Below are 21,628 nucleotides of genomic sequence, written 5' to 3' on the forward strand. Positions count from 1 at the left end.
ACACAGGGATCTAAACTTTTTTCTGCTTCTTGAAGCAAGTTTCATATACGCTTCATGTGTTTCCCCACATGTTAAGGATCTTTGCCAGCCAGGGAATTCTGATCTGAGCCCCAGCAATCTGTGATCTTTGTCACTGATTGGCAGTGATTCACAAACTCAGAAATGCTAAAGAGAGGAAGCCAAGGATCCCTACAACTGTTGAAACATCACAAGGGGCTGCTTCACAGGAGGAGCCATTGAAGAACACCAAGAGAGGACCAGCTGAGAGATGCTGATGAAGGAGTTCAACCTTCCCTGCAAAAACAGGTCTTTTATAGGACAGCAAGAGAGGCTGCAGTCAGGTTCTGCTGTAAATTTGAAACACAAAGGATCTGAGGCAGATATCAGGAATGTCAGGTACAGAACCACAGAGCTGTGACACAGCTGCTCTGGGGTGTAGAAACCAAGTCTGGGGAAGGTCAAAGGCACTCGGTTTCCTTTAGGCTGGGGAATGTCCCTGCAGCCAAGGGCCCCAGGTCACACTGCACGCCTTGACAACTCTTCAGAGTCCTGCTTCATCTTTGCGTAGGTGGCAGGGCAGAACTGGGAATAGAGCTGAGCCAGCAGAGCCTGGGAGGGGATCTCTAACTTGGTCCCGTGGCTCAGTTTGTTCCATATGTGCACTGCATAGGTGCTCTTAAGGAGTTTCTGAAGCTCCAAGGCACTGGCTGCCTCAAACAACTTCTTCCAGTCCTGCCAGGGAATAGGATAAACAACTTCTCGGGCAAGAGCACTCACACCTTTGCAGCTCATGCTCGTGATAGTCTCGAGGGAGCACCACTTCTTGAAGACACGAGTTAGGAGCTCTGGGCCCTGGTGCCCCCAGACCCAGCCATTGTAGTTCTGCACAAAGTCCTGTATGCAAAGCTCCATGAATTTGTGCTTAGCCTTAAAGGACAGAAAGGCTCCATTCAGTTCATCATCGTCCTGAATGCCGAGGGCATTGGTGAGGTTCTGTAAGTTCTTAAGCACAATGAAGTCTGTATCCAGGTAGATGCCACCAAATTTCCACATGAGGACAATTCTGCAGGCATCAGAGAGGACAGCTAAAAAATGAGGCTCCCAGTGGCGCAGAGGCCATAAGTACCACCTTTTCAGAGGTGTTCCAGAAAAGAGCTCTGTCAAGTCCAGGGGCCGGATTTCCACGTTGGGGAAGCAGCTGAGCAAGGAGAAAGCCCAGTGCTTGGGCAAGGAGGCGTTTCCTTTGGCCAAGCCTTTCATGAGCACCACAACTCTTGACATGGGGTGTGTCCTGGCCGCTGACTCCACAGAGCACGAGAAGAGGTAACTTGGGGCAGTTTGCTCTGAGGTCTCCACAAAAAACACATTTCCTGTGGAAGGGGAGGGCCCACCAGCAATGTCGAGGGGAGAAGGCACATAGTGAGCACAGCTGATCTCAGCAGACAAGCTGTGGGTGGGGCCGCTGCTCTTTGGGTCCCAGTAGAGCTTGTGGTAGGCAAGGGATACGAACACAAAGATGAGGATAAACAGGGCACAGGGCTTGTGGCTCAGCACCACCCTGGTCAGCTTTAGGAGGCAGTTGGGCATCCTGAGCATTCTCTCTCCAGCCGGAGCCTGCTCTCCCGAGACAGCCTGAAGGGAAGGAAAGAAAACAACCTGACAGACGAGGCAGCAGAGTATGAGCCTTCCTTCACAAGTGTGTATGTCCCACCTTCATAGCAGTGCACAACAAACTCTGGGAACACCATTAGAGAACTCATCTGTCAGGGTTTAGAACTTCCAGTCATTCTGAACATGAGACACCTATGCAAACAAAACGCGAAGAGGACAGATAACTCAGGTCGCAGAGTTGTGTTTGTCATTTCTCCCTTGATCACTGGGCCTGGCTCACATATGGAGCTCCCCCTGTGGCCAGAAAATGGCTTCTTAGAAGCACTGGGTGGTATCCTAAGACAGGGCACGGGACTTTGGGGACAGAGGAGAGGCAGCCATTACACAAATGATCAGCTCTGGATCCCCAGAAAGTTTTCTCCTCCCGCACAGAAATGCCACTATATGCTGCCAGTGCTACAGGCAGCCAAAGCCAGCCCACCCTGCCTTATACAGACCCCTTTACATTCTCCACCCTCCACACACCAGAGCTGGGTTAACCCTGTAAATCATTTTTAGAACAGTCAAAGACAAAAATGCACCGACTTGGTGGGGCAGAGCCGGTGCTGTAGAGAAGGCACGAAACTCACCTGTGCTTTCAAGATACCGCAGAATTCCCTACTCAGCTTAAAGGATGTTTAAAAAATTAAAGTTTGTAAGGATGACTGCTAATCTATAGTCACTTGCTTTTTATGAAAATGAACAGTGAGTACATGGAGAAAAAAAGGGGAGGATGTGACATCATTCATCCGTAATGAGTAGCTGATACAAAGGTCACAAAGATGCACCATGAACAAACAAGGTAGTTAAAAAGTAATTAGAAAGAAAAAGGGTGGAAACTGAAACCTCACTCTTGCTACACGTTGAGCTTTAGACTGCTGGGAAAATGGCTTGATCTGTTTTCTCCTCCTTTGCTAAGAATTCCCAGTGCTCAGGCTGCTGCTGGAGCTGCCACAATAACTGAGCTGAGCCTTCCACAGAGCTGCCTGCTCCCACCCCAAGCCCTAGGTACAGGATACCCCCTTGCAAACACACTCTTTTAACCAAATACTTTACTCATTCATTAGGGGGTGCTCCCTCATATGCCAGGGACCTCAGGGAAGGACTCTGCCAAATTCAGGTGTCCCTCCTTCTGTGACAGTTCCCCCTTGATCCTGTGATCCAGGGAGGCTCACCTTCCCTTGCATGAGACTTGCTGGCACAATCATAAAATCCCTCCCTTATGAGTACAGCCACTAAATTGAGGGTCTGCTGCAGTTCCTCGTCAGCTGCCTGAAACAAATTTTGCTCTGTAGTGTCCCAGACCTCTCTCCTCTCCCCAAATCCTTCCATGCACGGCAGCACCATGGATGGACTCACGACAACTCTCGTCCCAGCACAGGGACTCCACAACCACTCTGGGCTACCTGATCCAGTGTTTCACCACCCTTCCTTTCATTCTAACTTGCCACACTTGAAGGTGTGCCCAGTGTGTCTCCTGCCATCTCTGCATTGAACAGAGGAGAGTCTCACTTGTGTCCTGCACCCACTCACCCACCTTCAGCCAGGTGTTTCACACCCTGAACACAGAGCCCAGCCTGCTCTAGTCCAAGACAAGTCAGCAGAGCTCTCCCAGCCTCTCCTCACGCGCCGTGTGCTGCAGTCCCCTTCTCACCTTGGTGGCCCTTTGCCAGATTTTCTCCAGTACGGACGGGCCTCCCTCATCCTGGGATTCCAGAACCAGCCCTCCAGGTGTGTCCCACCAGTGCTGAGTGGTGGGCAAGGATCACTCCCCATGACCTTGCAGGCCATGCTCCACAGGCAGTGAGGACATCTCCTGGCTCCTGGTCAGCTTGGTGGTCCAGGGGACGACCAGACCCTTTTCTGCCCAGGTGCTTTCCATCAAAATGCTGCCTATAATTTTCATGGCCTTGCTTATCAAATTGAAAAGCCAAGTTAACCAATACAGGTTTTGAAATATGTGAACAAAAATGTGTCCAAACAAAAATTGCAAAATGCAAAGAGACATCTCCCTGCACAATGTAAACTCTGATATAAGAAAATCATCAAGGATCCCTTGTTCTAAGTACAAAAGGGATAAAATAAAGGAAACAGACACAGGGCTGCCACCACAGATTATGTTGTAACTTCACCATGCAAAGAGTGCCACCAGTCTGCTGGTGATGGATCTGCACATGCTCATGCCTACTTTTAGTCCACCCTGCCCTGAGGAAAGTGATTTCCTTTCCTGTATAACTAACAGTGCTTCACTGATATTTCCTTGGTAGCAAAATCACAGACAGCAAAAAAGAAAAAGATGGTACAACATGCATTGTGCATGAAGCCAACTTACACGAAGCCAAAAAAGCATCACGTATTCCTGTAATCCTTAACTTTTCAAATTGTAACAGCAGATATTCAGAAGTCCCTGAAACCTGGCAAATCATTCCTAATAAGAAAACAACTTCATTACTGAGTGATATTCTTATAAACCATCATATGATCTACATAACAGTTGAAGTAGACGAATTCTTCCATAACAAATGGAAGAAATGAACTGTAAAAATTAAGGGCATGCATTTGTGATGTCAGAGAACAAAATGTTACATTCTCACTTTGCACTGAAAGCAATTAGGATTGTTTTTACATAATTACGTTAGAACTGTGTAATTCTCAGAGTATGAGTTCTGCAGAAGTTTTCAAAACCTCCAGGCCTAAATCTTTCTATACCAAGTAAAACCAAGTGTTTTAGCCAGAGGTGATTGGCTGATTACAGGAAAACTACAGTTGTCCATATTGCAGAAGTGCAAGTGTTGTTTCAAAAACAGAGTATAAATGGAGGATCTTAATAAGGACTTTGCTATTGTTTCTCATCTGGGATTTAATTGATACAGCTTATACCTAGGTAGTTAGGAGATTTAGCCTATGAAGATGGATAGGCCTGCAAACTAACAGAAAATTACAAGGAAAGAGGGTGTAAAGAGATGATCTAACTAGTAGCAAATGCATGTATATCTATAGTTACATAATATACTATTAACTAAAATGAATTTGAAGTGTAATTCTTTGTTGTACCTCAGAACATGCAGAGAAACTGGTTAGAGATGGTTTTGCATCTTGGGCAAGATGCTTTTGCATCTTGGGCAAGATGCTTTGGTTGATCCCAACATTTTCAAGCAATAGCTAAGCCCTCTTGTAGCCATGTCAACTGTCATTCCTGCAGTTCTGGGCACTAAAAATATCCTTCTGGACTTAAGGAAAGTACTGCTGGGGTAGCAAAGCAGAGAGTGGCAGCTCCTGCAGCAAGGGACCCTGCACTGGAGGAGTCTAGCCTGGGGCTGGCTGGAGGATCTGCTATAGATCAGCCAGAATTTGTCATGAACATCCAGTCTTCATGGGCTAAATGAAAGTACACTGTGGTATAGCTTCACTTCTTTCTTTGTTTTATTACTGCTTGTTCTTGTGTATTTTTGTCAAGACTTCAACTACTTTATAGGATTAAACTATAAAAGCTATGTTTAAATGTAGATCCAGCACAAACACAGCAACACAGCTTTGGTTAGCCTTGAAAAAAGTGTTTGTGCCAGCCCCTGTTGTCTTCAGGGGAATGAACCAAATACCCTTGTGATTAGTGATGTCCTTTCAAGCAAATGTGTGGACATAGGAACTGCAAAACACCTGAGGGAGTGTTTGTAAATTTACTACAAATTCAGTAGCAAAAAACAGAGAGGAGGGATAAAGGTCCAGCAAGCCTTTGCATACCTAGATAGCTGCTAAGAGTCTGGAACAATAAATATCATCCATCACAAGCAGCCTGATAGAAGTATTTTGGGGACCCACCAGAAAACAGCTGAAGATCTCAATTTTCTCCAGATTTACATTAATAATGAGGGTAGAAGAGGTGAGATTTGGCAATAACAGCATTCAGTAAGTAACTGATCAGGCTGCTAGACATGGAAACACAGAGTGATGCCCAACAGGGATGCATCCTCCAGCAAATTCCCCTAGTATTTAGGGGAATTAGTTTTTAGCATTTTACCAACAGCTTTAGAGCTCCTCCTCCTGAACCCAGAGAGGACGGCAGACCAAGCACGTGTGAATGTTTGAGGTAAGAGGAGAGCAAATCTTGTAAATGTAGTATATTAGACCAAGAAAACACTGCAGCTGAAGGCAGAGGACATTTAAGGCACCTGTCTCTTAAATGCATCTTCTGTATTTATCATGACTTCACCTTTCCAGAATGAACCCTGCAATATCCAATTCTCTTAGAGTGGGTTTAGAACAATGTTTTCTCCTGAAATGAAAGAAAGAAGTGTACACACCCTCTTGTATAGCTGTAATGAGATGCTGGATAGACACTCTGTGGGATAAGATGCATTAAAAGCAAGCCAGAGCAAAGAGTCAGAGAATGAGATTAGCAACTTTCTACCAAAAAAAAACCAAAAACAACCAAACAACCAGATTGTGGGAAGAAATGACATGGCAGTTTTGATAGCTGATGATTCCCAGATCACTGTACACAAAGCAGCACAGATATGATGGCATCTCACTGAAGCTGTCCAGAAAAAGTATTTACAGGCTCTGTTATTTGCAACAGAGAGTATCAATGATGTACCTAGGCAAAGGCCACAGACAGAAAATCAGATAGCCAGACATGGCAACATCATTCCATTTCAATCAGCCTCCCTGAATACAAGAAGCAGTGGCCCAAGATGAAGGGAAAATGGTCAGTACATTTAGACAGTCAGAAATTTGCAGGATCAGGTTTGTTAAGCAGGACCTGCCTCTGATGAACATGTGCTGGCTGGGCCTGGCCCCCTGGCTGGTCATGCTCAGTATGATCTGTTCCACAGCCTCCCTTGGCTCGAGGTCAGGCTCACGGGCTTGTGGCTCTCCAGATCCTCCTTTCAGCCTTCTTGTAGATCAATGTCACACTGGCTAACCCTCAGCCTTCTGGGACTTCCCCAGCTGAACAGGGTTGCCAGTAAATGATGGAGAGCAGCTCCGTGAGCTTGTCCCTCAGTTCCCTTGAGTGGATCCCACCTGGCCCCACAGATTGTGCAATTTTAAGTGGAACAGCAGGTCACTGTTTCCTCCTGGATTACAGGGGTGTTATCCTGTCCCTATCTCCCAGCTCATGGGGCCTGCCACCCCAATAATAACTAGTCTTTCAGTTAAAGACCAAAGCAAAGAAAGCATCAAGTACCTCAGCCTTTTCCTCATGCTTGGGGGCAATGTAATAAAGGATGGAGAGTCACATATAATCCCCTCACATGTAATAAAGGATGGAGAGTCTCCTTGGCTCTCTGTTATTAATGCATTTGGGAAAAAAAAAATGTGCTATCTGTTGTGGCATATGCCAAATTAAATTCTAGCTGGGCCTTTGGCCTTTCTGACTTTCTCTCTGCATAACCTAATGACACCCTTGTAATCTTCCTGAATCACTTGTTCCTTCTTCCAAGCTGGTAAATATATTTTTATCCCCTTGAGTTCAATCAAAAGCTCCCTGTTCATCCAGGCCAGTTTTCTCCCTTGCTGTCTTATGGCACATTGGGCTGGCCTGCTCCTGTGCCTTTCAGATGTTGTTCTTGGAGAATGTCCAGTGTCCCTCAGGACTGCCTCCCAAGGGACTGCCTCAACCCTGAGCAGGCCAAAGTCTGGAAATCCAAGGTAGAAGTTTTGTGACTCCATTCCATACTTCTTCAAGAATTGAAAACTCTCATTTCAAGACCACTATGCCCAAGACAGACTCCAACCACCACATCTCCCACCAGCCCTTCTCTGTTCACAAACAGCAGGGCCCCGCATCCCCAAGTTCCTCTTACCTGTTGCCAGATGCAGAAATTAATTCTGGGTTGTTTCAAAGTGATCCCTGAACTCCTTTCCAATCTCCTTCCCTACCGACCTTCTGCCCCTCTAGTAGGCTTCATGTTCCTTCTGCAACTGGAAAAAATATTAATAATATTGGTAGCTTTACTATCTCTTGGAAATTGTTTTCAAACAATGTTTTCTATAGTCTCATGGTGTTGCCATATTTAACTTGCCAGACTTCATGTGCCTACTCATTTTCCCTCTGGTGATAGGTGGCATTTTGAAGAGTGCTTTATACTTCTTGTACCTCTGCCAGCATATTACAGGATGCTGTTTGGCTTCATCATTATACACAAATTTAAATGTCAAGATCTCAACTTGGGCTGTAATGGCAGGGTGCAGCTGAGTGACTTCCTTCTACAGTTCTCTCTTCTGGACTCTGCCTGTTCATCTGATTTCCAGGAATGGTTATAAAGCAAAAGGCAGAGACCACAAGCCAAGTGAAGAAAGGAATGGTTACCATCACTTGAGAGAGACAACCCTGAAGTATCTATAAAAGAATAAAGGGGTGATAGTCATAAATGGCATATCCAAACAGAGCATGGGGAGAGATTTTCTTCCCCTCTTCTCTCCTGCTGAGGACACACCAGCCCTAGGCAGAACTCAGTCCCCAGCATGTATCACATTAAGACAGGTAATGGCACTTTCTCACAATAATCTGCTTTGCACTATAGCCTTCCAAGACTGCACATTTTGGGAGGAGGGAGATAAAACAAAGAGGAGAATACAAAGGGGGAAAAGAGCCCTATGGAGCATTACTCCTTACTGTGTGTCCTGGATGCCCTCAACACAAGAGCTCCTGGCACAAGAAAGCTCTCACCACAGAGAAAATAATCATCCTTCAGTCACTGCCCAGGAAACCAGATCCAGAAATACCTTCCTGGTCCTTCCATGCTCCTCTTCTGCTGCACTGGCCAGTTCTGCATCTCCAGCCGCACCCCTGGCTTCCCCCTTGAGATACAGCACCCATGTCCCAGCTAACCTTCATGAGCCCAAGGACGGCAGTCATGGCATGAAATAAGCTGTATAAACACACAGTTTCTTTGAAGGGCACCATCATCAGTGTGGCAATGCTTTTCTCAGAATTGCCTGGCTCTTAATAAAGTTAAAAACCCAGAACAATTTCACAAGGAATATATTCTTTGAAGAAAGAGATAAAAAAGTTGTCTGAAAGATGCAGAACATGTCTCCTCTGCTTTAATTCCTGTCTGTCTTTTGGTAAAAGTTTGCATAATTTAAAAGAAATAAAATCAATACAATTCAACAGTAAAAAGAGAAGTTCTGTCAGACAAATGAGAAATGTGCATAATGTAATGGAGAACTATATTATGCCTCCTAAAGAAAGCTATAGGTCAGCTTGATAACAGAATTTTCCATTTCAGATTAATCATTCTTCAGTTGAAAACAAGACAAAAACACTCTGCTGAATTTTTTTTCTCTCTCATTTTCTTTCCCCCTACATTGAATAAAAGCCTTATTGTTCTATGAATTTCCCAAGACACCTTCAGCTTCTCAGACTGGCCACTTTGGAATGCTTCTACACTACCTGACACATCACCTGGCCAGCAGCCCAGGGAGCAGCCACCTCCCAGTCAGCTGCCCTTCCCTCCAGATCCTCTGCTTTCCTTGGGACTCTGAAAGGGTAACACACACTTTCTGTCCATACAGCAGCAAGAAACAGCAAGACCCCACCATCCTGTCTCAGCTTCCACCCTTTCTTAAAAACGTTCAAGCAGAGGCAGAGTGTGCTGCTCTGACCAGCTGCAGTTTCGGTGTGCAATGGGCTGGGTTTGTCTAGTTTGGACCTTGTTGAAACCAGCTGGAATCACAGCCCCATTCCACACAGGTGAGCCCTGCAGCCCCTGGCTCCCCAAACCCTGCCAGTTCTGCGTCATACAGAGTACTTTGCAGTGTTCAAATACAGAGAAGTCCCCAGGGTTTTTTTTCTTCCTGTAAGGATAAAACTTGGATTTGAATGTTGGATTACCAGCTGGTGAGCTGCTCTTCACTACCTATTGCAAACAAAACTGGTTAAAAAGGAAATTAGATGTTGAGGGTTACTGACTTCCTGAACTACTCATATATTTACTTCCCTTCCCTTTGTGGTAACACTGATTTCCAAAAATTACCTGCCCAGTTCTTTAGAAATTCTTTAAAGAAGGAAGATGAATGATCCCAAGTGCCATGTCATCATTTACCAACTTGAATGTAAAGGACTTGCCAACAATTTATTGATGGCTTCCCATCCCATAATTTTATTATTTGCTTAAACCTGTCAAGAGTTTATCCCAAGCAGCTCTTTAGCATGTACCAAAGGGCTCTGTACCAGTTAAACAGGAAGATAGTGACATCCCAGCACTGCCACACACCTGTGAATACTTCCAAGAAAGCAAAGCTTTGTGTCGCAACTAAACCAGCTTAAGGAGAAGTTGCCAACAAAGGGGAGATTACCCCAGTAATCTGAGGCAGAAAACTTTGCCTACAGAATAAATATGAAGCTTTCCTGAGCATTTGTTTCCACAGAACAGCTCAACTGAAGCACAGCTGTGAGAGGGAGAAGTTAAGAGCACTACCTCTTCTTCAGCACTTCTCCCTCACAAACAGCAAGGAAATAGCAATGATCTGGTTTGGTTTTTTTAAAAGACTCTCCACAGCTTAACAGGAGAGAAAGATAGAAGTATCTCAGGCAGTAAAGAGGTGCAGCAGGTTCCAACAGCTGTTTCAGCAGCAGCGGTGAAAGCAGCAGGGAAACCACAGGGTCCTCTGGGGCACTGCAAACACCCCTGAAGCCAGAGAAAAAGCTCCATTTCTTCCCATCATGTCTGATGAAGTCTCATCAGAAGCTACACAACAGCTGATGGTGATGCACCCCTGAGGTTCCATCCAGCAGTTTCAGTGGAGAAAATAAAGCAAGAGGAAAGACTACAAGGCCAGGAATGACTGCCACACCAATGCAAACATGCAGCTGTGTTTGCCTGAGATTCGCTCTCGTTTTTACCTAGCAGTGCTTTGTGACTGCCTAAAAAGTAAAGCAAACATTAATAAATTTCCTGGTCCTGTCAGAAAGAGGCGCTTTAGGACTTAGCTGGGACAACACAGAGAGGACTTGGGAACAAAGAGGTATCACAGCAGCCAGAGACAAGAGCCAGGTCCTCCCTCACTGAAACCAGGCTGCGCTTCCCACGGGGCCAGGGACTGACCTGTTGAGTGCTTTTCCTGTGGCACACAGAGCAAGGAATAAACCTGTTTGGTTTTTTACAGTCCCTTTTGTGAGGCACTTGCTGTGCAGGACCGTGTGCCCCATGCCAGCAGCAATCCCAACAGGCACAAAGCAGCTCTCATGCTGCCAGAGCCCCATCCCGCTTCAGCCCCAGTGGTTGGTTACCCACAGCTGCAGCAATGTGCTGTTGGCTCAGCAAGGCACAGAACATCCATCCCAGAGTTTCCAGAGGCAGACAGGGCTGCAACTCACTCCAGGTGATATAAGACAAGTTTAGAGCATTTCCACGCAGGTCAGGTGTAATACTGGGTTTAAATGCTTTGTTAAATATGGTCCTTGATATTGAGTCCAGGATATTTTCCCAGATTAACATTAGAAAAGACCCAGAGTCTTTTTGCTGCTGCTTCATGGAGAAGGTCAAATCCATGATTCCATTCCTACCTGCCAACAGGTTTCGCCCTTGCTTTTGTTTTTCCCAGAACGCCAAGATTTTTTCTTTTTTAAGCTTTTCCTTTAAAAGCCAATGGAAACATTAAATCACAAGAAAATAAACAAAATCTTAAAAGCTCAAACTAGAATCAAAGCGCAATTGTCAAGGCAGACTTTTAAATAACATTTGGTACACCAAAATTAAACATACTAATCTTGGATCAAGAGCTAAGGCAATTTAGAAATAACCAGTGGGTGTAATCCCCAACAAATACATTTGGTGTTAAGGCACCCTTAAGTGAAATTAAAAAAAAAAAAGGCTGCTGAAAGTTTACATAAATCAGCTCCCAGTCACTGTGTTTCAGAGCAGCTAGAGACAGGCATTTTCTTCCTTTTGAGCACAATGGAAAATTCAAGACTGCAAAGCTTTCATCAAGAATAGTTTCCTGCTTATTGAGGAATACCCAAACATACGGAACATGGAATACCAATATTGATAGCCTGATGCCAATACATAAGGAACATCAAGAGCTAATGCAATTGGTTCTGTTCACTTCTGCACACTCCATAAGAATATCCCATTTGCACTTAGTTCAAACAGGGCATATCAGGATCACTGGTGACCTCCCTGAATGCATCCTTTTAAAATTCCATACTGTTTGTGCTCCACGTGGCACTTACACAGAGAATTCACCTGCTGATCAAGAGCAGAGATTTCTAACACTGAAATTGTGACTGCCTGCTCAAATGAACAAAGGGCTAAACTACTGGAGGGAACAGCTGGAGCTGTACCAGGGCAGGGTTAGGGTGGATTTTGGGAAAAGGTTCTTCACCCAGAGGGTGCTGGGGCACTGAACAGTCTGCCCAGGAATTTGGTCACAGCACAAGCCTGAGTTCAAGGAGCATTTGGACAATGTTCTCAGCCCAGGGTGGGATTGTTGGGGAGTCCTGTCCAGGCCCAGGGGTTGGACTCAATGATCCTTGTAGGCTCCTTTCAGCTTATTCTGTGATTCTACTCAAACAGAGGGCTGGCAGGGAAGTGTCATTTCTGCTCTGCAGCTTTCCCACAGCCCTCCAGGGAGCTGTGCAGGTATGAGCCGCCCCCTCTGGGCCAGGCCACCAAGGTGTGGGGCAGCAGGACCCTCTGGTGACATCTGCTCCTCACTATTCAGGGATAATTTGGATTACCCAAAAAGCCTCAGGAAGATTGATTTTCTTAACTTTACAAAATGCTGTTGTTAGTCTTAAGACCACTTGTTGAAATGCAAGATTCTGCATGTCCTTGCAAGGATCTCATATGATCTTGACTGTTTCTTAAATGAAGGTTCATAAACACAACCAAAACACCATAGCTTGATGTCTTCCTCAGACTTCTGTGCCTATTTCATGAGTGGAGAGGTAAGATTTACTTGTACCAGACAGACACAACAGCAGAGCAGCAAAGCCCCAGCAGCAGGTACTGCACAGCCAGCCAGCCCTCCCTGCTGCAGAACGCACCATGCAGTGATGTGGGAGCTGTAACCTGCCTCCTGGCTCAAAAAGGCCTGCAGCAACCTGAAGCCCACCCCTCATTTTCTTTTTTCTGAACCTTCACCCAGCCTCTTCAGGATGGGCTGTGGCCCCCTCACTTCCTCCTGGCAGTTGCATAATTCCCCAACGCTGTTCTGCCCAACACCTTCCTCCCCACGCTGCCAGAGCCCTTGAGCCCAGCACAGGAGACACTGGGGAACAGCAGCTTTTGAAGGATGGCTTCAGGAATCCGAGGTGACCACCGACCCACAAACCCTGAGCTGGGAGGCAAGACAGAAAACGGAATTGCACAACAGGAGAGAAAGCTCTGGTATTTCACTTTCCACCCAAAGAACACAGGACAATAATTCTCAGTACCCTGTCAAGAAAAGTTTCCCAACACCTTTTTTTGTAGACCAGTTTTTGGGTCTTTAACTGAAAAGAGCAGCTTTGTACCTCACAGCTTTTAGTTTTCAGAAAGCAGCTACATAAACCCTTCATCAATACTTAAAATGAAAGGGATGGCAGAATTTGGCTGTGTAAAGCTGCTGGAAGGGGCAAAGAGACAAAAGGACAGATGCGAGCAGTGGGCGAGCTGGGAAACTGATACAGCTCCGTGCCACCAACAGCTTCCAAACAGTAGTTTCCTGTTACTGTGCTTCTGTAGGAAGTCACACAGGCTCTTGTGTGCTGGGGTATAAAATTTAAGATTAAACACTGTCTTAACCCTCACAGCTCAAGAGAATACTGGCACATGGCTGGAAAAGGAGCTGCCCTTTGGTGGCGCATCTGAGGAGACTATAAGTGCACAGAAGCCGGAACTCCACCTGATCAGGAAGTGAGAAAATTCTGTTAATTCACAGAACCACTGTTAACTACAAGGAAAGATGGTCTAACAGCAGACTACACATTAATTTAGGGGACCTTTGTTTATTTTGGTGTTCTGGAACAGGTTTCTTACAGACCAAGGAGCAGGTCACTTAGAACTGAAGCAGGAAGTGTCGCCTCTGATTTGAAATTCTACTGAAGTCAATGTCTACATTTCTTCAAGGATCTCAGGGGTTGTTTCTTTGTCTCACAACTTTCCTCCTATGAGTATTGAGGAAGTACTTTCTTATGTGACAACGCAACTGCAAGGTTGAACTTATTAAATATTGGGAGACAATCTTGTATAGACAGGAGGTGTTATGCAATTGTACAAAGAAGAGTGAACATTTTCCTCTGTATGAGAAAAATCTAAATAAACATTACTTAATCCTTCACTGACAGGGGAGTGGTTGGTTCACAATGCCATAATCTCAAGTTCCACTAGACCTCATTTAAACTGTTGGGTGGAGTTCTCAGCCCTAGTTTAAAATTAATAATTAAAATCAGTGAAGACAGGAAAAAATGAGTTACAAGAAGTGAGTTGGTAGTGTGTCACCTGTTTCCCAGTGAAAACACCACCCAAAACAAGATCTGTGGATCTGCTCTGGAACCTGAACAACTCAGCAACTTGAGGTATTTTAGTGTTAATTTGATCAGGAGTAAAACACATCCCCTTAATGAAAGCAGAGAAAGGAAACACCAATCCAGAAGATATGGTCCAAGTTTTTGACAAACCTGGGAAGCACAGCCCTTAGGGAGCTGAATAATAGCACAGCTACGGTGATTTACTGGGGGCTGCCAGTGGAGACAAGAGGGGTGACCCAGTCTCTCCTGCCATCACATACTGTAACTTGGGCCAAACCACCAGGGCACTGACAGCAAGGCACATCCCGCACGGGTGCCCTGCTCCTCTGGTCTCACCTCTGCACAGGGAACAGGCATGCCTGCATAGCTTCTCATGGGGACTGTGACTGGCACAAAGGCTTCTCTCTATACTAGAGACCAAATGAAACGAAAGCAAGATGGAAGAATTACTCATTAGCACCTTGTGCCAAAATATCTGCTGATGACAAAGCCAAGGTGAGGACTGATTGCTGCTAAAGGAAGTGGCCCCACTCTCTCCCTCCTCAGGCTCTTCCTTGGTGCTCCTCTGAATCTGCTGTGACCAGCCTTGCTAAAGCTAAAGCAGCAAAAAGCTGCTTCTGCTGAAGGTTTGAATGTTTTTCCTTGTGGCACAGACACAAATATTGGTACAAAAAGATTCTATGGCAGGTATCCAGAAGGCTGCATCCTTCTGATGTCACTGAACTTCAGTGCATGGTAACTTGGCACAATGATGCCACTGAACAGGCAAAACTTCATTAGACACACATTAAAAAAAACCAAACTTCATTAGAGCCACAGACTTGGATGGAGAGAGCAAATGCCTCGAGAGTCAGTAGAAATCCCATAGGAAGGAACCTTGAGGCACAGGGAGAGCTGCTCCCTGAACTGCACACCCAAAGCTAAACCTGGCAGGCAGACTGCTTCTCACTCCACCCCACACACTCCTGCCCTTAAGGGTAATGGCCGATTGTGTGTTGCCAAACGGGGCACACGAACAAGAGAAGGGCATTCACATGTGCCTCACCAGCCAGTGTTTCCTCCTACAGAGTCACTGACTCGAGATGCTGCTGGGATTGCTACAAAACCCAAACGTAGGGGTATTTGAGTTTCTTGAGATTTCCTCCTCTAGCTTCCATTGCAACAAACCCCGTGGATAACAGTGCAAAACCGCCGGTTTCTTCAGAGTTAAGAAACATCCAGTCTATTCTGAGAAACCTCTCACGCATTAGAAGGCAACATGTTCACTTCACCAGGATGGTTCATTTTTAGCCAAAGCTTCTAAACTCGTCTTCTTTGAGCAGCATTAATAGTTTTAGGTTACTACAGTTACAAAAGTTATGGTTTGTTTTTTTTTTGGGGGGGTTGGTTTTGTTTTGTTTTTTTTTTTTTTAATGCCTCTTTAGTGCATAAAAAGGTGGAGGTGCTCTCTTCTCCCCTTCCTACAGTACTATCGTGAATCTCCCTCTTTCTTCCTCAGACCTTACCCCTGTCCAGGCTCCGACGTTTTCCAGAGCACGTCTGCCCGGGAGCACGGCAGCCAGCTGCACCCTCCCCGCTCACCAGTTCTGATGTCTTTCCACCCTCTCAGCCAAGCCAGACCTCTTAGTCACCGCCGGCAGAGCGTAATTCCGCTTTTCTTCCTCCCAGCTGACCCCTTCCTCTTCATCCTCCCAGACCTTCCAGCGTCCCACCAGCGCTGCCGGGGCAGGATGGAGCCCTTGCAGCCTGCGGCACAGGCGGGCGCGGCGTGCGAGCTGCCGCCCTCGCTCTCCCCTTCGCCGCTGGCCCCGACAGCGCTGCCTGCGCCACACGAACCTCACAGAGCTGTGGGGGACCCGAGAGGGGCTGTCCTGAACAGCCCAGCCCCGAAACGCCGCCGCCGCTCCGGAGGGAGCGCTGAGGCTGCCCCGAGAGCCCCGGCGGCCGCACGGAGCCGGCCCGGCGCTGCCGGGGTCCCGCTGCCGCTCCGATCCGCGGCTCCCCCGAGCAAACCCGCCCCTTTCCCCGAGCGGGACACGAGGGCCAAGCCGCCCAGCCCGGTCCAGCCGAGCCCCGCAGCCCCGGGCTCACCTTGCCGAGAGCGCGGCTCCGTCCCGCAGCCCCGCCGCCAGCGCCGCCCCCTCCGGACGGGACCGAGATGTCCCTCCCGGGGCCGCCCCTCAGGTCAGCTCAGGTCGGGTCGGGGAGACCCCTCGGGAGGGACCCGTCCCCACCCCGAGCCCCGGAGCGGCGGCGGCTCCCCGCGGAAGGGCCCCACCCCCGGCGCTGCCGCTTTCGGCCGGGCGCTCTGGGACTTTAAACTGCCACTGTACCACTTAAAATTGTCCTAAGGACTTTTTCCCCCCACCTCGCCCTCTGCTTTCTCACTTGCAGGAGTTTGTGCTCTACCCTGCAGGCAGGTAACCCGAGCCGTCCCAGCGCAGCTGTACCTGCGCTGTCTCGCTCGAGTGGCGATGTGTGGCAGGGTGACCCACCCTGGCCAGAGACATCCCCACATCAGGAGCCGCTAATTACGGCCTGGAGGAGGAGCAGGGGAAGGCGGAAACTTCCCACACCTGTGGAGGACGCGAGTCACTAAAGACGGGAAACTGAAAATTGTAGTTAACAAAAAAAAAAAGCAGCCCGTACCTGAGCTGCTGACCTGTTGCTAAGCAAGTTTCAAACGTACCCTCAAGCAGGAGGAACTTTTCTATTAAATTCCTGGCAATGATTGCTTAACAAGTTCTTAATGAGCATGAACAAAGAAGGGAAATTTGGGCTTTCATTTAGAAGAGTACTGTTGAGTGCTAGGCTGCTGTAGGGTGGAGTAAATTGCATTGGAAGGTCACCAGAGATTTTGCGAAGCAGGTTAGGTGATATAATCAAGAATGGTTTAGGCAGAGATATTCCTACCTGGAGCAAGAGTTGAACACGGGTTCTTTAGAGATGCCTTCCAGCCCCGTGTTTTATTCCCACGATATTTATGTGTTACTAAGGTGTTACAAATGTTGTACCTGTGACAAACCTTTCCAGCACAGAAATAATCGCATTGCTGCAAACAAAAACGCTTTCCCCACAAACAAGTAATCTGAAATTGCATCTCCCCACCAATAATGCGTTATTTCTTTTATCAGAACAGGTCTTAATCAAAATTTAAGTTAAAAGAGATTTCAAGATATTTTTGTCTGTGCGGCTGAGCAGAATTTAAATTAATGAGAGAGTTGCTGCTACTGAAGGTGTGAGTGCTCATCCTCCTTGGAGCATCCTGCTTGGACGCCATTCCTTGCCTGGTCCCTGGGTGGGAGCAGCCCTCGGATGCAGAGGGAGGCAGGATGGGGTTTGTGAAGTCCATGGGAGCATGCAGGAGCCGGCAGATGGATCGTGGGGGCTCGTAGGGCAAGCACAGTACTGCAGCACTGCCACACACAGACACGCCGTGGGAAGGTGACAAAGTAGGGAAGGAGGGTCTGGAGGCTAGATCTCTCTCCATAAGAGTTCCAGAGCCAGCATTTATGTCCACTAGGGCTACTGCAGCAGGGATGGTAAAAGTTTCTGGACATGGAGATGTATCCAACCAGCAGAATTCAGACCACCCGAGTGCCTCGGGGCTGTTTCACCATTAGTTCCTGAAGCTTGAAGCAGGGCAGTACTCCAAGGATGCCATCCACATCACTCACAGGTCTGGGCTGGGGTATGCGGGGTCTCGGGGAGCCAAGTCGGGGGTGGGAAGCAAATAATCTACCCCAGGTCCCCGTGGAGAGCATAACAAGGTGTAAATCACCCTCCCAAAGCAGAGCAGTAGCATCATCACCTCTGAGCTAGCTCGACAGCTGCAAATCGCCTGAATGAAATAGTTTCCAAGCTTTTGCTCCGGTTTTGGTTCGATGAGCAGTTTCCTATGTCATCTGTCAGCCGCTGAGGCGACTCCGGTGTGACCCGGGAGGGGAAAGCCGCTGGGGAGGGGTTGCTGTGACAATACAGGCGGCTCGTCCTCGTCCCTGCCTCAAATCAGCCAGCGAGCTGCTGGCCAGGGCTGAGCCCTGCGGCTGGAAAGAGCTCCCACAGGACTCACTCCTGTGAAAGCAGCGAAGTCACGGCCCGGCTCTCCCAGGCCGGCGCAAGGGAGGGCTCGAGCAAGGTGGGAAGGGAGAAGGGCGCGGCGCGGCTGGCACCCAGCGATCCTGCCACAGGAGAGAGGGACACGGCAGGGCAGGGCAGGGGGGACATGCCAAGGGCTGCACAGCTCAGGGGATGGAAGGAAGGCAGGCAGGCCGCCAGCAGGGTCTCCCAGATGTTACACGTGCTCGGCCCTCGCAGCATCAGTCTCCCAGATGTTCTACATAACATTTCCTTGGAGGACAGGTGCAGCCCAGAGGGTCACAAAGCTGCACATTTGCCAGTGTGGTAAATGGGTATAACCAAGGGCATGATCTTGCCCTTGGGCCTGTTTGTTCCTGCCTGAGGGCAGTCTCCTGCAGGCACAGCGGGTCTGGTGCAGCGCTGCTCCTGCCTTTCCATGCGGCAGCTCCTGGCAGGTCATGTCAGGGAGCAGCTCATCCTGGGGTGCTGCAGGTGGTGACTATGGCTGGGCTGAAGGACGCTCACACCTCCTCTCCTCCCTCATGCTTTTCAGCCACAGCTGCTGTCTTGAGGTCTCTTGTGACTTTGCTTTTAGACAAACAGAAATTTTCCCTTTGGAAAAGCAGATCAAACCCTCTTGTGATGCTGCCAGCAGCCCTTGTCTGGCCAGGAGCTAGATTGCAGACTGAGGCCCTTAAAACACCTGCATTTTTTGTGCCATGGTATTCCCAGTCAACCTCAATGGGATTGACACTGGAGTGTGTTCCCATTCCCAGGTTTTTTGATCAAGTTTCTGTGAGAGGAAAGAAGAATAAAACCAGTGAGGGGCTTTGCTTACAGACACTCACACCTTGGAATGAAGTTCCTGAGCCTCTAATAAGAGCTTTTTTTTTTTTTTTTTTTTAAATGAAGCTGGCAGAAACAGAGAAATCCTTTTAGAGGCATTAGGACATTATGATATTTATTGATCAGTGTGCACCAACCCTGGTTTATGCGCTCTGATACATTTTGCCAGTTGAGTCAAGCGTGATAATAAGCATCATGTCCAGCAAGTGGATTAATAATGGAGATGTGATGTGAGAGACATTGGAGCACTGAGGGAAATTGGAATGCTGGTACCTTCAGAGAGAAGGCAGGATGGCTGTTACATAATTTAAACCCAAAGTGAGGTGTTCTACCACAGACAAAACGCCAGCAGCCCCCTGCTCTGCACGATAATGGCCCAGCAGGTCTCTGCTTCAGCTTTCTCCCCATTCCAAGAATCCCTAAGGGCAGCTCCCCTGTAACTACAGCTGGCAGCAGGGAGACCTGGAAACATTTGAGCACATGGAAATTAAGTACTTGTTTGTCCCTTTCTGTAGGAACCTGAGATTGCAAAAGCTTTCCCTGGCCCAAGACCAAAGTTAGAGAGTACTGAATTAATCATCACTGCCAAATTGGTTGGATTATATTGTAATGTGTCATGCTGATTGTACAAAATAATTTTAATTTCTATCACATTTAAATAGATTTAGCCATATTCAAAATTCGAATGCCATTTCAAAAGGAGTATTTGTTTTGAGTTGGATGGAAAATGTTTGCATAGAAAATGTCAATTTTGTAAAAATTTTGTGTATTTTTATTTCATCTCACCATATTTCCTTTTACTTTCAATATTCATTAAAAGTCACTTCTTCCTGCCAGAACCCCAGTTTGAAAGAAATACCAGAAAGCCCTGAATCACTGGAAAAACCCCAAAGTAACTCAACCAATCACAGCAATGGACAAATTTCATAGCTACTAATAAGAACCCAGACCTGTAACGCTGTGGTCAGCCAGTGCTGCCAGTTCCCATCAATCAGGTGGTTCTGATTCGGGTACTGAGATCAAGTTACAAACGCCCAGCGTTTGACTGCCCCCACCCCTCTGCTTACATTTACTCGTAAACATTTGTTTCTTATCAGCCTGATGTTACCATCCACGCCTATAAAGTGAAGTTTTCCTGAAGGAAGGGAAGCAGCTGCAGCATTTCCCAGATCTGGTGCAGCATGAGACAAAATGCTCTGTGCTTCACACTTAACCCACCGTGGGGTGTAGAGGTAAATAATGCAGCGAGGACACCCTAAACCCAACTGGACACTGTATTCTATGTAAATAAAGGTCATTTTAAGCCTTTTTTTTTCCTCCCTTGGTCCTTAAGGATATTTGCTATATTACAGCACTTCAGGACTCTTCAGATGTGAATCACTCTTTAGTCAGAGGCCATTTGGAAGTAAAATACATTTAGGATTATAAACAGATGCAAAAGTCCATTTTCAGAAAACATGCCTGGCTCATTGTTGATGCAGGGTTGCTCTTCCAAGGTGCTAATGCAAGAAAGATGGTCTAGTCTGAGTGCTGGAGCTCTGTGGAGTTGGACATTTTATGTTTAAAAGTTTCCTCTTGAAGGAGGTGAGCCATTTTGATATGAAACATGTACCAGTCTGAAAGCAGTGTGTGTGTCCGGGATTGCAAGGCAATGGGTGTATTCTATTGCCATCTGTTAGAGGTGTGGCAGTCATCTTCTGTTAATTGGGCAGTTTTCTTTATCTCTTCCACAAACCAATCCTCCCTCCAGGAGATATCTTCTGCTAATGGGCCATTGAGTGTCACTGCATGACTAATAAAATTACACCATCCCACTGGGAGATGCTCTGCCCAAAGAGAAGAGCCAAGCATTCCTAACTAGATGTAATCTGAGATTTTGGGCATCAGGACAGCCTTTTCCACTGGAGTCCCAGAGGAACACCAGGCCCATCTACACCACCACTGGACCTTCAGAGGAAGACTATACCCTTCTACAGGATCCCTGCTCCAACAGAACCACACCAGGAGGACTGCAGCCACCATTTAGTGGGACTGCTGCCAACACCCTGACCCACAGGGTGTCAGGTTGTGTTCTGACTCTGTCAGGGTTGTTTTGTATTGCTGCATTATTTATTTCATTTTTATTTTCTTCCCTAATAAAGAACTGTTATTCCTGCTCCCATATCTTTGCCTGAGAGCCCCCTTAATTTCAAATTTATAACAATTCAGAGGGAGGGGATTTACATTTTCCAGTTCAGGGAAGACTCCTGCCTTCCCTAGCATTCACCTGTCTTTTCAAACCAAGACAGTGTGGCTGTCTGAGATTTCTGAGCCACCAAAACTGGCTGGTGAAACAGGCAAAAATCCTCAGGTAGAGGAATAGGCCTGGGTACATTGCATACTCGTCAGCCGGATCACAGCAGTCATTTAACAGAGGTTTTTTTCTCACTTTGTGTGTTGCAAGTGGTTTCGTGTTTGCCTGAATTCCAGACCTGTCTGGTTTTCCTGCTGGTGGCATCCCTCCTTAGTCCTGCTTAGGTCCGCGCTGGTCTGGCTGGGCAGAGCTCCAGGCTGCGGAGACAGAGGCCAGAGCCCAAATCTCAAGGATTAGCA

General features: G+C 47.2%; 1 pseudogene; it reads right to left on the reverse strand.

Annotated features, from left to right (window-relative positions):
* Positions 1-454: 454 nt before the first annotated feature.
* On the reverse strand, positions 455-16,627 carry LOC115909998 (annotated as a pseudogene).
* Between the last annotated feature and the right edge of the window lie 5,001 nt (positions 16,628-21,628).

Source organism: Camarhynchus parvulus, chromosome 1A (assembly GCF_901933205.1).
Source record: "Camarhynchus parvulus chromosome 1A, STF_HiC, whole genome shotgun sequence".
NCBI classification, from domain to species: domain Eukaryota; kingdom Metazoa; phylum Chordata; class Aves; order Passeriformes; family Thraupidae; genus Camarhynchus; species Camarhynchus parvulus.